Source organism: Nanorana parkeri, unplaced genomic scaffold, assembly GCF_000935625.1.
Source record: "Nanorana parkeri isolate BGI_ZX_2015 unplaced genomic scaffold, ASM93562v1 scaffold513, whole genome shotgun sequence".
Lineage (NCBI taxonomy): Eukaryota > Metazoa > Chordata > Amphibia > Anura > Dicroglossidae > Nanorana > Nanorana parkeri.
Genome location: NW_017306781.1, coordinates 1,022,133 through 1,038,326, shown reverse-complemented (window position 1 = coordinate 1,038,326; position 16,194 = coordinate 1,022,133). Strand labels below are relative to the sequence as shown.

The window sequence follows — 16,194 nt, the reverse complement described above, 5'->3', positions numbered from 1 at the left end:
CTCAATATCTTCCTTGTCCATTGAGGGGTACAGGAAGCCTTAACATTCAAGACATCCAAAAGCAGTCCAACTGAGAGATGGGCAACACAACTAACAAACCTTAAACAGAAGAACTAGTATGCTGCGCTTGGTTTGATTAATCTATTTGGTTTTTGAATGCCCCTCATATATATCATAGCACTGTAAAATAATAACAAATTGATCTAAATACAACACCCATAGTGATTAATGTGTTGTAAACAGTGAATACTAAAGTGGTGGTTGTAAATGTTTCGTGCCGATTAACTCTGTAAATAATAAACGTAATAAAATGGTTAATTGTTTGTGTCTCTTTTCAGTGATTATCTCTTAAGTACGGGATATTCTAAATGCTGTATGGCGTGGTGTAATGAACTCCACCCAACTGGAATGAGTGTAACACTATATGTGTTAAAAACACATCACACTGGAGGGTGTGAACTGGTGAATGTAAATGTGCAAAACATCAATAGTGATACTAAATTAATCATACATGAACGAAATACGGGTTGAACTCCAAAAACTGTTAGATAGAAAGGTGTTATCCTTATCGAAATATATTGTGAAATTTATATAGCTTGGTAGCTGTTCTATTTACTTTCCCGTACGTAAACTACAGCATGTATTCGGTGCAGCGTGTGTTCAATGTGACAACCAATATGGCATTCCAACAATTAGCTATAGCAAAAACAAAATCAAAAAACACAAAATTCAAATGTGCCCACCAAATAAACCGGTATAGTCACACACAAGGGACCTTATCAAAGTGGAACGAAGCCAATGAAGACGCAGCTGTTATTGCTTCCTTTCCACCTTACAATTAGTCTTGTAATACACATCACATGCTGCAAGCATTAATTCCTCCTTTCATATTAATAAAAGAGGAAATCTTATCTGCAGTCCGCTTATCTGTCCTTATGGAGGTCCAAGATTCAGGGAAAAAATCAGCAAAAAAAAAGGTAGGATTAAAATCTCTTATTTCTTCACTCTGTCACAGAGCTGATGGAATCACTCTCATTTCTTTCCCCTCCGGTAAACCCGTCAATCTCCTCTACAGCGGCAAAACCAGACCACCGGGTGCAGTTGGAAACAGGACCGGGCAAATTTGGTGAAGGGAAAACAAAAAAAAGACAATCCAATCAAAAGAGTCCTTTGAAAAAGTCCAAATAGGACGAAACGCGTCAAGGGATTCTTCTCCGACATACCGGATGATCTTCAAGGCTGGGTGTCCTTTACACTCAAATGCTTTTATACTCTACAATCTTGTAAGTGTGGACATCTTCTAATTTTAATAAATGTTTTGATTGCTGCACTTGGGATTTACTTTTTTTTTTTTCCCTTCACCAAATTTGCCCGGTCCTGTTTCCAACTGCACCCGGTGGTCTGGTTTTGCCGCCGTAGGAAAGAAGCCCTTTCAGGCCTCAGCACTACCTTGTCCCTATGCAAAACAAGAAATGGTTCTCTGCAGGAAGAAGTCGCAACAAAGACACTCGCCTCACAGAGTGATGGCTACAAGAAAATCTCCGTGGCTGAGAGTAGAGAAATGTCTCTAATGGGTTTGAATAGCAATACAGTATATGAAGCACAAAGGGTATCAAATTCAGGTCCCACAGAGTCACAGACAAGGTAACTACTTGGGAGATCTCCTGTAAAAAAAAGTCTTAATCAATGAGTGAGAGGCCAACGAACAGAAAGGACAGAAGCCTGACCTTTGATAGTACTGAGAGCCAAACAGGATGAGAGCATTTGTCCCACGGAGAAACGTCTGGGTTGGAAGCACTGAGACTTACCCCAAGGGAAGTATTCCTTCCACAGCCAATGACAAACCTTGCAGGAAGCAGACTTCCTAGCTTTGTTCATCGTACGAATCAGACTCAGATATGCTTCTGTCATTTAGAACCTAGGCTTCACAACCTCATGTCATTAAAGTGACAAAGCAGCAGGATGGTAAATCCAACCTTGAGACAGAAGATCCTGAGAATATGGCAGTGCCCACGGAGTGCCAGGAGTCTTAACAGGTTGGTGAACCACATCTACCTGGGCCACAAGAATGTCCTCCATGTTGATCCTGCAGAGCAGATGAGGAAGAAGTTACAGAGGAGGAAATGCATAGATCATGGTATACTGATCCCATCACAGCATTAACTGCTTCTGCTAGAGGAGACCGGTATCTGCATACAAACCTGTCCAGTTTTTTGTTGAACCTGGAGGCCAGGATGTAAACATCCGGAATCTCCCACGTGTGACACAGCTCCTAGAAGACTCCTAGGGGTAGGGACCACTCCCGAGTCCAAGCGTTGCCGTCTGAGAAAAACGTGTAGTGCTGCCCAGGACATGATCCGATTTACCTGATCAGTCTTGCTGCAGCAAGACTTCTCTTTTCCTACCTTATGATTTATGTATGCCACCACTGTGGTGTTGCCCGACGAAATCCAGATCAGATGTGCCTCAGGAATAAATCCAATGTGGCAGAGACATGAAGCAAGATTGCGCCTACAACCAAATCCCCTGCACCAACAAGGTGCCCAGGACTCCTTCCCAGCCCGATAGGCTGGTGTCTGTCATTAGGTCCACTGCTGGGTTTCTGAACCACCAAAAGCCAGGGACAACCTGATTTTCGTTGTCGAGTAATTCTGGCTGGAGACCAGACCAAATTGTCCCATGACGACAAAATGTTGAGTTGTAGCTGTCTGGAAACTGGTCTAAATGGGAACTGCTTCGAAAGAGGCTACCATCTGGCCCAGGACTCGCATGCAAAAGCAGAGAGTTGGATGCCTTCTAGACTGGAGAGTTTGAACCTGAGACCAGAGTCTGAAGCATGTCCTGTGGAAGGAACACTCTGGCCTCAGATGTGCCCAGGACTAGACCCAGATACTCCAAGCGAGTTGGTTCCAGCGACGATTTCTGAAGGTTCAGGATCCACCTGAACTTCTGTAGCATCTGGACAGTCAAAGACACTCACCAATTGTTCCCGCAACAGGTCGTCACCTAAGCATCCCATAAGGGGGATGCCACAACAGTACAACAGGGCTAATACTGTGGCCTTGGCAAGTATCTGAGGTGTACAAAATAGGCTGAAAGGCAGGGCCAAGAACTGGTGTAGAGGCCCCCACAGCAAGGTATAGGAGTCGCTGATGAACTGGGAAGATAGGGATGTAGACAAGCATTTTTGATGTCCACACAAGCCAGAAAGTCTCCCTTGTGAAGGGAGGTAATGACAGATCTGGTGGATTCCAATCAAAATTTGTGGATCCGAATGAATGCATTCAGAGTCTTGAAATCCAAGATAGAGTAAATGCCCTTTTGGGTTTGAGAAGAGTAAACAGGTGGAGTAGACTAGTTTTGGTAAAGGAGCTGTGGCAGCGACATCTTGATCCAGAAGAGCCAACAGAGCTTGATAGAGATCTGCTAATCTGTGCGTTGACACACAGAAAAAAAAAAGAAAAAACATGAGTTGATTACCTGATAACTCTGTTTCCAGGAATCTTCCAGGACAGCCTGACCTGCGGGTGGCTCACCGGGCCCTGCATCAACAAATCCGTTGCTGGCGGAAGAAGCAGAGGCCCTGCCACACATAACGTATCTGGTGCCTACTCACGTGCAGGAGGATGGTTGCCTTCCCTGAGTGATGGAAGGGAACCTTGGCCAGAAATCGGGTGGGGGTCCGATAGGGAATCCCTGTAGGCACTGCAGCAGGTAAGCCTGGAGTAGGTCCCAATGCCTAGCAGGGTAAGGCTCAGCCCAAAGGCAAACAAACATGAGCCCTAAAAATAACAAACATTACGATGTCCCTGTGTAGCCGGCGGAAACACAAAAAAACTGACTTGGGATGGAAGGAGGAGTCTATTTATTTAATGTGGTTGATGTGTTTCCTGTTGCAGGCAGGCGGAGCCTATATCTCGATGGCTGTCCTGGAAGATGACTGGGGAAAAAAGAAGAGGCAAAAAACTGAGAAGGGGGCAGGGAGTAAAACTTCTGCAAGCTGTCAAATGTCCGCAAAGTTCAACCAACATCCTCTCAATCTGTAAAATAGGGCGCACCTTTATGAAGAGGAAGGCTTGTCTGAGGTTTTGGCAGAATGACAGGCTTTGGGGGGAAAACGGGGAGCCAAGCTTGGAGGGTCTCAACAAGGAAGCCAAAAGGAGTGGATAAATGAAAGGGATGTTTCCTAACATTCAGAGAGGGAGAAGACTTTGCAGTCTGTTCCTTAGGCTTCTTCTGCTGAGGAAGATGGGTCTAGTTGACACAAGCAGCATCATTGATCATATCAATAGCTGGTCTAAAGAAATGTTTCACCAGGATCAAATGCTTCTTACACAAGGGTTCCTCAGTTCAGCACTTTAGCCCTACACCAACATGAGACGCATGTGACAGATGAGTCCGGAGGCTTCCAACAAACCATCACAGCTGAAATTTAACACTTGTCATCTGCTCTCACTGACTAATATACAAAGGTTCAACTGCAGCAGTGGATAGATCTATTTTAAAGGATTTTGACCAGTCAGACATGCATATCAGTTGGGTCATTAAAGAGAGGCGCATCCTTAGCCAGAATAGTAAGCGCCTTGTTAAGGTGGGGCATGACCGGATCCACAGTTGGAATAGACAAAGTCCTCAAAAAACTGATACAAGGCTAATATATGCATGAGGGGGAGCAAACAACTTATGAGGCTGCTTTCAATCTTTATTGTGGGAGTAATGGCAGTGGACTGCCACTCCTCATGGGCAAGCTCACCAGCCTAAGATTGAAATGACTTAGAACCAAAATATATCTGCGGATGATGGAATGGAAGCTGCTAGCTGCAAATCAGATATAGAATCTGCTGGGAAGGGCGCGGGAGCGCCCTTGTGGCCTTTGGTATCAGAGTCAGCAAATAATCAGGAGATGTCTTGCATGACCATGGTAAAAAACCTTAGATGAAAGGGCAGAGGATCCAGCTACAACTAATGGAGCTAAAGAGGACTCAGGGGATGGAATGGACTCCAAGAACAGAGGGCAACATGACTCTAGGCTACAGACATTGGCACAGTGAGTAGGTGCACTGCAAGCCATCCTGGAACCATCTGTAGAAACTCAGATGGGCAACCAAGAAACGTGCGACTGTTCCCTTGGCGTGTAGAAAGATATGTTGCGACTGAATGGCAAAAAGGCAACATATAGGCTCAGGATAAGAGGCAAGACCTCAAATACTCATGGAACCTGGACAGCTGGTAGCAGGTGAGGGTTTGATAGCTAGAGGTGATCAAACTCAATGTAGATGGGCAGCAGGAACTGACTGCATATCGAGGTTCCACAAAGCTGTTTCCAAGCAGAAGCAGCAGGGAGATGCACCAAGCGAATGATGTCAAAACTCGGTACCACATCGTTAACCTCTTCTGCGGCAAAACAGACAGGGAATGGGGAATAATAAACACTGAACCTGGTGCCTAAAGAGCACTTCACCGTAACAGTAGGATAGGTTATCCTGGTCTAGCTTACAGTTGTGTTTGATAGCATCTAATCCTCCTGAAGCCAACCGTACAGCCTGTAGGCTAAAGACTTCCTTTGTCCTCTAATAGACAAGAAAGAAAATCCATTATCATCATTAGCCCTCATTCACACAGGAATCGGCACGCATGTACAGCTCTGTGCAGGGCCGTACCGAGCAGCTCCTGGGAAGGACAGGTGCTGCGTGCGATTACTACGCAGCCCCCATCCTTCTCTACGGGACTACGCGGCCGTACGCACCCCTACGCTCACCCTGTCTGCTTCTGAGCGAGAAACACGCACCCCTACGGACATGCACTTGAGATCAGCGTAGGGGGGCGTTTGGCCTCGTAGTCCCATAGAGAAGGACGGGGGCTGCGTATTAATCACACGCAGCACCTGTCCTTCCCGTGAGCTGCTCGGTATGGCCCTGCACGCAGCATGGAACTGTACGTGTCGGACGATTCATGTGTGAATGAGGGCTTAGAGTGATTATTCTCCAGCACCATTTTAAACATGGAAAGGGACATTTTTATCTACTGTGAATCTTTAAGGCTGAAAGATATGAACACATCTGAAGGAATCATATTATCAAAAATGTACATATGATTCACACTTGGGTAATAAAAAAATAAAAAAGAAGACCTAGTAACAATAAATGCAATTTACACAGATGTTTAAACATGGTAAAATGATATGCAGATCTCAATTCTGATAAGAATCCTTTTAATCTTAACTAAACCACATAACACAACCCCAAAACAACAGTTGCAAAGATGTAAAGGAGAAGGGTTCACTGACAACATAGAGAAATGTAATTATAGTGTATACAATTATTGAATTTTTGCAACACATTTAAAGAATATTAACAAAACACTATAGGGACTGATGGCTTCTTACTGTCCCATTCATAATCTAAAGTTCAGTTACATACAATGTAAATAGGCTGCATAGCCTGACCACACACCCAACTGATGTGCCTTTAATCACCTTCAGTGTGACTCCAAGTCAAATAACAGTAACAGCAACATGCAAAAATATTGTACCATAGCTTTCAATATGAAACGGTGGAATGGTGATTTACTATGCCGTCACCACCACCAGAAGTGTTTGATATTCTCTTAGCTATGCCAGATAATAGAGGCACTAAAACAACATTTTCAACTCAACATACTTGATTTGTTTGATTTCTTTTTGTTAGTTTTCTTTCCTTTAACTGCAGACTTTGTCTTCCCTGAAGACTTCTGAAATAACAAGAAAGTGGTTAAATCAATAGGAAAGTGTTTGGAACTTGATAAAAGTACAGAAAAGATAAGTGTAATGAATACAACAGGGTATTATACTTTATGAGGGGGGATTTAGGGAGCAGACAAAATCTGGAGCAGTTGCCCAGGGCAACCAATCAGCTTATCTTTCAGTTTGCTCAGTTAAGATTTGAAAATGAAAGAAAGAAGCTAATTGGTTGCCATGCACATCTGCCCCAGATTTTGTCTCCTCCAGTTCTGATAAATTCTCTTCAGTGTGTTTAATATCATATACAAAACAGAGCCTGTGGCTTAAGGCCTCTGTAATCTCTTATGTTCTTATATGTCATGACCACTAATGTATTCTAGCTGCCAGGCCTTTGGCTCTTATTGGTTTCATGAAATACTCTTCTATGAACCTTATTCTTCCAGCCCTAGCAGAAGTATACTGCTGCATACCTTATCTGTGGCCTGCTCAGCAGGGGGAGTCTTCTGGGTTGACCCTGTTCTTTCTTCAGCTTCTTCAAGTTCTGAAGATCCATCCTTTTCAGAAGCCTCCAAATCTTGTACCGATGTTGCTGTTTTTTGTGGAGTCTGAAAAGAATTACACAATATTAACACATTGGATTTACAAATGACTTTTAGCTTATAAATAAAAGTGAAGTGTTGTTTGTGTACCATTAAAGACAAACATCTGGCTGCCCCTGCTTGCCAGGGCCAAGTAAAAGCCAGACTGAAGTCACATCCAAGGTAGAGGCACATGTAGGAGTCAGCCAATGCTTTCCTCTGATTTGCTAACCATTACCACAGTGGTGCATGTTAACTGGAAGATGAAAGGTCTGCTTTGAAGTGAATAGTGCAAGAGAAATCAGAAAATCCACAACTTGAAAATTTGAAATACCTTCCGTTTTTTTCCTGACACACTCTTGGGGGTTAATGAGCGGTGCTTTGAGGCAGCAGTTTTACTCTTCTCTGCACTGCTGTTTCGTCTCACACTAAAAAAAGAAAATTATTAACAACTCAAAATATCTTGGAGGAAGCAAATCAAGTGGCAGACAGCTGGAGCATCAATGGCAAGGGAAGTGATGGCTATAACCCATCTGTTTAGCTAAAGAAAAGGGAGCTGTGATGATAACGCCTGTACCCCGAGTGGATACACCATCAGAGCTACCTCCCTGTGCACAGGAACTAACTAGCAGAGTTTGTTATAGCAGAGACATTACCCTAAACATCAGACAGAACCAATGTTAGGAGTAAAACAGGAACTCCTTTATTAAACAGCACACATTGTATAGCCTACAAAGGCCACCTCCTCCAGGTAGGATTGCATTATTTTAATAAAATTAACATTCCTGAAAACGTGTGTGGAATCAGGCCAGACTTAGTGGCACAGGGGGACATGATACATAAAGTGTCTGATCAAGAGTTCTATAAGATTGGAAATAAGTCCCGATAGTCCACGATCCAGCCGGTGGGCATATAGCGCTAAATAAGCCCATACGAAGTCTCATAGCGGAGTTCAGATGTTAGGTCTGGGATAAGATACACTACTTGCCTGACCAGCAATTTAAAACCTTAATCCAGGCCAGGGTCCAGAGTTGGTGGGAAGGAGGCTGGCCTTCAGTCCCCTCCAAGAGCAAGGGGCAGGGAGACTTCAGCGTTTATATCGAAGCTGTCCCCTTCTTTCAGCTGTGGTTTTACAGAACTAACAATCCTCTACGTGTGAAACACTAAGGGTCCATTCACAAAAGCCGCTGCGCTAAATCACACAGCAGCTGGTGTGCTGATCCCGGCACACTGCACTGTGTACTTTTCTTTTTTAGAAATGTTACATGTGGCATGTCATTGAGTTCTAGGGGCACAGGGGTGCCTGAGGCTGTTGTACCGCGTCACATCCCGCTGCGCTGAATAATTTTTTTTAAATGGATGCCATACTTTTTTTTCAGCACACTCCACCATGCTCCACCGCAATGTGGTGGTGTGAATGGTGTCCACCCATGAAAGGGAAATTGCCTTGTCTTACGTTGGGGATGCAGTGGAAAGATCACGGTGGTGTGAATGGGCCCTTACTGTTTTGGGGGTTCACACAGCTCTATGGCCTTGATCAAATGGGCTGCAGCTTGTAAAGCTTTAGCAAGCATTCAACTCACATTTTGAGAGGTTAAGCTCATATCCTAATGGAATAGCCGACACTCAGCACTATTTGAAGAGTGTTGAAGGCATGCTGAAGCCTGCTAGCAACGTTTTTAAAGTGACTGTCAACACATTAAGATCTAGGTTTACTATCCCTATATTGGGACTTGGAATTGGGTTTACAGTCCCTCTATTGAAAGTCTTCAACTGCTCTCATACAAACCGAAGCATGTTTGATCAAAGTTTAATAGTTCTCAAGATGCTGTTCCGTCTGCTTTTGTAGTAGGAACATCAGACTGTAAGCATAGTATTAGCATTATAAATACATAAACCAGAGAAAACTGCAGCTATAGCGGCAATGTAGAAGTAGGATAACTTCATATTTCCTTTCACTCCGAGTGCTTATTTGCAATTTAATTTACTAAAAAAATTGCAAGTAGCTTTATACTATATTGTGCATTATTAATTCTGCCCTATAGAGATCTCTGTTAAACTCACTTGCCCATTATTCCAAGCTACAGCATAGAACATATTCCAGAAACAGGCATACATACTAAAGCTATTTGCTATCCTGTTCACTCTGTTTGACATTACCTTTCCTTTTGGCTGACACTTGGATGAGAAGATACCTGATTTGCTGACTTTTCTAACGAAACCTTAGTCTGCTCCAGTAGATCTTCATCTTCAGCATAAACCGCAGTGCTATGTAATGGAGGATCTTAAAAAAATTGAAACAGATTTGAAGCAGGCATAAAGAAAAAACATTTGTTTACATGTTATAAAACACGTTACATTATCCAAGATTTGTACAAACCAGATATGGTCAACTGTTTGGATGTAGCCATGAGCAGCTCACCACCCAATACCCTTGCCATATATAACTGGCAGAATATCCCCTAGTCAGACTGCACAAGGGAAACCAAAGCACCAGTTATTTGCAGGTTTGCATTTTACTCCTATGACCAGTTTATCAGTTTTTATGAAATGGTACGTCCAATCTCGGATTGTCTCCTGTAGCACAGTGAATGAAGTGGGGCAGCCCCTAAAACGCCACCTACAGCACAATGTTTACAGAAGTATAGTTCAGAGGATGTAACAAATAGCACAGTCAAAGCATATTTTTGTTTGTCCAATAAGGTCTCCTGGCCACCACAAAAATACAAGAAACAGCATAACTGCAATATAAACAGTATGAATCAAATGCAGGATGACTATTGTGCATATTTCAAACACAATTCTGTCTTTACCAAGCCATAACAGTATCAACATTTCTCAAATGTACAACGTTCTTACTCATATGAGATGTTTTACACTCATGTGAGATGTTTTACATAAATTAAAACATATAAAATGTCTAAATAACAGTTAAAAGAAACATATCACAAGATGAATACATAGATTGTAATCGCTGACCTTTTGAAAAAAAACAACTAGTTGCTTGCCTGCCTCAATGACCCAGTGGGGTCTATTCACTAAAGGGTGAAGAGTTTGGAGAGGGCAGGAGAAGTGAACAATCTAGGACAACATAACTGAACTGGAAAGTGAGCTGAAATGGAGAGTTTTTCCAAATCAGCTATTTTTGCCTAGATTGATTACTTCTCCTGCCTTCTCCAAACTCTTCAGCCTTTTGTGAATAGACCCCAGTGAGTCCAGAGTAACTGCCCCAGAACATGTATGCAGATCAGGAGTCATGACTTTATTGGCTGCATGTGTATTCCAGAACTATCAATCTATTAAAGTATTTAAGCTTGAGACAGTAGGCAATGAGCATTTTCAGATCGGGATAAGCAATGGTAGGGTCCAGCATAATTGTTTATAGGTGTGCTGGCTACCTGGTTCCTTGGGTTTTGGCTAGGTGCTCCATACCAACACCCTGGCAGACCGACAACGTCTGCTCAACCGTTACACCAAGGGGTAATATCCGCAGTTCTCAAACGACATGTCTTTAAGATATTCAAGCCATTATGTGCTTCTATTTCAAAATCACACTAACTCAAGTAAGAAGATGTAATAAGCATTACAAAATAAAAGGGGAAATCTGTAAGTGCTGAAAGAAAAAACTCTGAAAGATTCCCAGAAATATCGTTACCGCTAAGTCTAACAGAGAATTTCCCCAGTCATCTTCCAGGACAGCAACCTGAGAGGAGAAGCAAGAAATAAACAAGCCTAGATCAGCATGGGACCACTACCTGTAGAATTTACTGCTGAACACTAGCAGGGTTATTCACAAAAGTGTGAAGAGTTTGGGGAAGACAGGAGAAGGGAACAATCTAGGACAACATAGCTGATGTGGAAAAATTCTCCAATTCACCTCACTTTCCAGTTCAGCTATGGTGTCCTAGATTGTTCACTTCTCCTGCCTTCTCCAAACTCGTCACCCTTTTGTGAATAACCCTGTTAGTGTTCAGCAGTAAGTTCTACAGGTACTCGTTCCATTCTGATGTAGGTCTACTTGCAAGAAAACCTTCACTTACCAAGATAGACGAAGGTAATCTGACTAGACTCAATAGCCACTCTGCAGATTTTCTCCACTGAGGCTCCTTGCTTTTCTTTCATGATTTGACAAAATCTGACAGAATGTGCCTCAACCCTTTCCCTGCCAAGGACGTATGGCATATGGAGGAACAAAAGTGTTCCCGGCTGGCCAAGGACGTATGCCGTACGGACCTGGCATTTACAGTTCTGCTATAAGCTCATGGTCGCTATGGCTATAGATATTGTGGTATACGCCATGCACATGCACTGCGTTGTTAGAACGCATCACAGCGCATTATTTTTTTTCTTTTAAAAAAACCCATAAATGTAATTGTGGCAGCGCATGGCAAAGCTTTGTGACGCATTGCCATGCGTTGTGATGCCTTGTGTTGCAATTAAATATACGCCTGTATCATTTTATCACAACACAAACACCAACACAGCATAAAAACTATTTTTAACAGATGATTATGACCCAGGATAGTGCAGACAATCCTAGAGTTTTGCCTCTCACACAGAGATGTGATAGTAGAATGTGACCCGCTCAGGGAGCAAAGGGCTATTGCTTTCTTCCAGACATTGTACGATTTTATAGGCTGCACTTATTCTGTATTCTCTGTTTATCTTTGTTTTTGTGTAAATGTGACATGAGTATCCGACTTTCTTGCATAACATATTGTTTATGTTGTTATTTATAGGTTTTGGAATTTATGTTTTGGAAATTGCTGTATTTCCTGAAAACCCAATAAATTGTTTAAAAAAAAAAAAAAAAACTAATTTTTAACATAAGTCGCTTATTTACAGTTTTGCGTACCTTCATGGTTTTACCCTTTTAAAAAAAAGGACGCAATTTCAAATTTGCAAATATTTGTTATTTATTAACTCAATACAGTTTTATCTTTTAGATTTAGTCAGAAAATATTTTTTTTTGTGCACGGATACTGATTTTAGTGTGTTTTATCAATTGAATTGTGTATTTTTATCGGTTTAATATTAATTTGACAAACATTTGCGCAATTATCGCACGGCCTAAAAATTTTGTATCACCATCTTTTTATTCTACCGGGCCTGCGCTTTCAGAAAGTATATGGTTTGGGGGGTCTTTTACAAACGCTAGCAACGCAGCAGTTGAAAATCAAATCAATGGGAAAAATTGCCAAAAGGGCTTGGCCAGCTGAGTTGCAAAATGTTCCGGAGGGCTTGGCAGCGAAAGGGTTAAACGAAGGAGGAAGCAATCTAAACCCGAGGGATGAGGGGGTGGGTGGGGTTTTTAAACTGTTCTAATAATGTTTCCTGCAGAGGTAGCAACCAATCATCTGTCAGGTTGCTGTCCTGGAAGATGATTGGGGAAAATAAGACGATACTCATTGCCAAAAATCCTTGAAGTAGAACTACATCCTCACCGAGAACCCGAGAAAGTTAAAACCTCTGTCGGTGTCTACACCGAGGAGATTCTCTCCACTTCCTGTCCTGGCAACCACGAAGGCAGTTCGAAAAATCTCCCAACGGGAGTAGAGAAAGCAAAACAACCTGTCAAAGATTCTAACCCTTCACCACTCTACAAAAATCAATTAGAAAATAGTTTTATCGCTGGCTGTAATCCAGCTGGAGAAATTCTTCTCACATCCTGTTCTAATGACCACATAGTAAGGCAATTGGTGCAGAAAAAAAAGAAGAGGTAAAAACCTGACTGGTTCCAATCATTTCCTACCTTATCCAAGTTAACAAAAAATATTTTACTAGAGTTCTTCTTAAATAACAATGAAAAGTAATTTCTCCCATAATTTGCACATAGATCTACTCACTAAAAGATTCTTCTGAAATATCGTCCTGTAGCACTTCCCCCGCCTGCTTCAAAATGGTGATGGAATCCAAAACGGTTTGTTTTGACTGTGCAGAGTTCCTTTTCCTGGTGTCCCTCTCTTTTTTCTTGACATAGTAAATGGATGATAAAATGTAGACAATAAATGGAGACAAGTGTAGTTTGTGTAGTACATTCAGGATAAATGTATGGTTAATAAGAATGTAACGAGGAGCTCTTTACTCCAGGGAGTGTCAAGGAGATGGGATGGGACCCATGTCAATGGTGACCATTTGTTACTGGTGTTCTTACACTTTACCCACCAATTAACATCTCCCAAAAAAGCTACATTTAAGGCATGCCAACTGTCAAGATTTCCAGTGCGCTTATTTCAGCTCTCAAGCAAACTTTCAAGCCCTCAAATGTGCAGCACAATGGCAACTGCAATCCAAACAGAGGACAAGATAGCGCCTTCCTTGGCTGCAAAGGACAGGAGGGTGTAGTTCCGCTTCAACTGTGCAGACTGCAGCGCGTATGAGAAGGGAGCACTGGCCAGATTTTGAAGGCTGTGCTGCACAAGGAGGCTGCACAGTGAAGGTCTCCAGTAAAGACTGGAGCTCAGAGCAGGAGGATTTCAGTAACAGAGGCAGTGCTCCCAATCCCAAAAGCAGTGGGCAGGACTAGCTGTGGCCAGGTGTTAATTGACAAGTTACAAGCTTGTCAATGCTGATAGCCAATACTCCTGCAACGTCTTCTCATCACTCTGTAGTGCAAGTCATCATAGTCTACAAGAGAGTGACAACTTTCCTCTGAATTCAGGAGCAGTGCAGCATCATTGTCACACCACCACATGAAGATGCATTAGGTGGGCTCCACTGGCAGGCTCAACAGGTATTTGTGGGACTTTGCAGGGGGGCTAAGTTCAAATGGAAATACTGTAGCACTTTTTTTTTTTTTTTATATTTCTCATCACAAAATAAATAATAATAAAACAATGACAAGCAATCCCAGTGCCTCTTACCTTTCTGGCTAGCCCTTTGTCTTCGACATGATCTCTAAATAAGCCTTTTCTCCTAAACATCAGAACACAAAAGAGTTGTAGTGAAATAAAAACACAACTACATATGTACAAGTTATTTTTGGAGAGTACATAGTCTATATCAGATATACATCCCAAATGGCTAAAATATGTAACATAAGTGAAGGTGCTGCCCCTAATTAACCAATCAGCTTTCGTCTTTTAAAGGAAATATTGATTGCTAGGGCCAATAACATTTCTTAACTTGCCTTTCATAAATCAGCACAAAACATAAAAAAAAATGATTACTTAAAATAAAAACACAATTTAGATAGTAGACATAGCAAGCATTCACACAGGTATTGAGCTCTCACTGGCTGTCACGAGTGGTTGGGATGTGACTCCTGAGGCACTGGTTAGGGACTAATGGCCTACATAACTCACACACTACTCCAGGTCATCTAATAATAACGTGCTGGATTAGTGTGATCCTAGTTCATTTTATTACTTCATTGCTGTGCTGTATGTGTATAGGCCAATGCCTTGGCTGGCGCTAATGCAGAAAGTTTAAAAAAAAAATGTAAAATCGGTCAAAAACATTTTCATCGATCAAAAAGATTAACGATTAATCGAGAAATTAATCGTTAATTTGCACAACCCTAATATATTTAAAATCCCCCAAGGGAACTTACGCTGAGCTTTTACTTCTTGACTTGTTCTGTGTTGCCATCTCTATTCCTTACAGCCTCACAGACATTGTTTCTGTGGTTGGCCCTGTAAAACATAAGACTTTCAAAACAAAAATTCCGTTGTCTTTTGACCAATCTGGTCATTATAAGAATGGCTAGCAGAGCGGTTATAGTACATTTGTCACTAATAATAATTAAACTGGTTTGAAGAATGAAATGTAGGCATGTAGTAGTGCCTCCACATACATTTAGTGGACATCTCGAATGCTGTTTGCACCAATGTAGAAATCGTAACACTTCCTAATATTGTCAAGCCTTTGTTCATCTAGTCCTGGTTCACCTCATTTGTATGACTGTAATAGTGGTCATAACAAAACGGCGATGAAGGCCCGCTCGCGAATACTGCTTGGTACTGCTGGAATTTGCATACAGGAGAGCCCAAGGATTTGGGCCACCAGGAACTTGAGCAGAGGTCTCAGGGTATGAGCATCCACTGCTAGGTGTTTGCCTTGTATTGCTGGAGCCGGTTCAGTACATAACTTCTCACAGGTGTGCGTAGAGCCAGAATTTAGATGTGTTTGCACAAGCTTCACTTTAGTCTTAAAATAGTTTCAGTAGCTTCTTTAGCCTGCGTCCCAATACCGATATTCCAGTCAGAAATTTGGGGGACATCACACTATGTGTATATGAAATTATGGACACCGGCACTCCAAAGTAGAATAACGTCTTTTATTGACGTGTCATGCAACAATACACTTATTGCAACGTTTCGGGGTCACACAGGATCCCCTTCATCAGGCAGAACAAGTGAAGTATTTTTCACTTGTTCTGCCTGATGAAGGGGATCCTGTGTGACCCCGAAACGTTGCAATAAGTGTATTGTTGCATGACACGTCAATAAAAGACGTTATTCTACTTTGGAGTGCCGGTGTCCATAATTTCATATACTCAACTCAGACGGTGGCCATCCGTCGACTACTGATGCACCCAACCTATTTATCAAGGATTAAGCGGTAAGGAGTGCAATGGGTACACTGACTATCACACTATGTGTACCCCCACTGGTCAGAGGGATGGGAAGTTACATGAGTTTACTCATCTCAGATTATGATCTCATACAGAATACCAGGGCTCTCTGAAGAATAAAATGAAGGTGCTTGTATGCAGGTTCATCTGTTATATGGAAAACATATCCAAATGGCTGGTTTGTGTGAGAGTTGGATCACCTAATAACGGTCAGTAAAAATGATATATGGGTTGATATTCACAAATACTTGATAATACCGGTAGTAATGATATGGTAATAGCTGGACCACAATTTCTCACATCAGAAGGTATGGTCTGCTGGT

At 42.1% G+C, this 16,194-nt stretch overlaps 1 long non-coding RNA gene across 1 annotated transcript; it reads right to left on the bottom strand.

Moving 5' to 3' along the window:
- Window positions 1-7,241: 7,241 nt before the first annotated feature.
- On the bottom strand, window positions 7,242-7,701 carry LOC108790932. Its single transcript, XR_001941470.1, has 2 exons — window positions 7,631-7,701; window positions 7,242-7,323 (listed from the first exon to the last, which is right to left on the bottom strand). It is a non-coding gene; the product is annotated as an uncharacterized LOC108790932 (long non-coding RNA).
- Window positions 7,702-16,194: the final 8,493 nt, after the last annotated feature.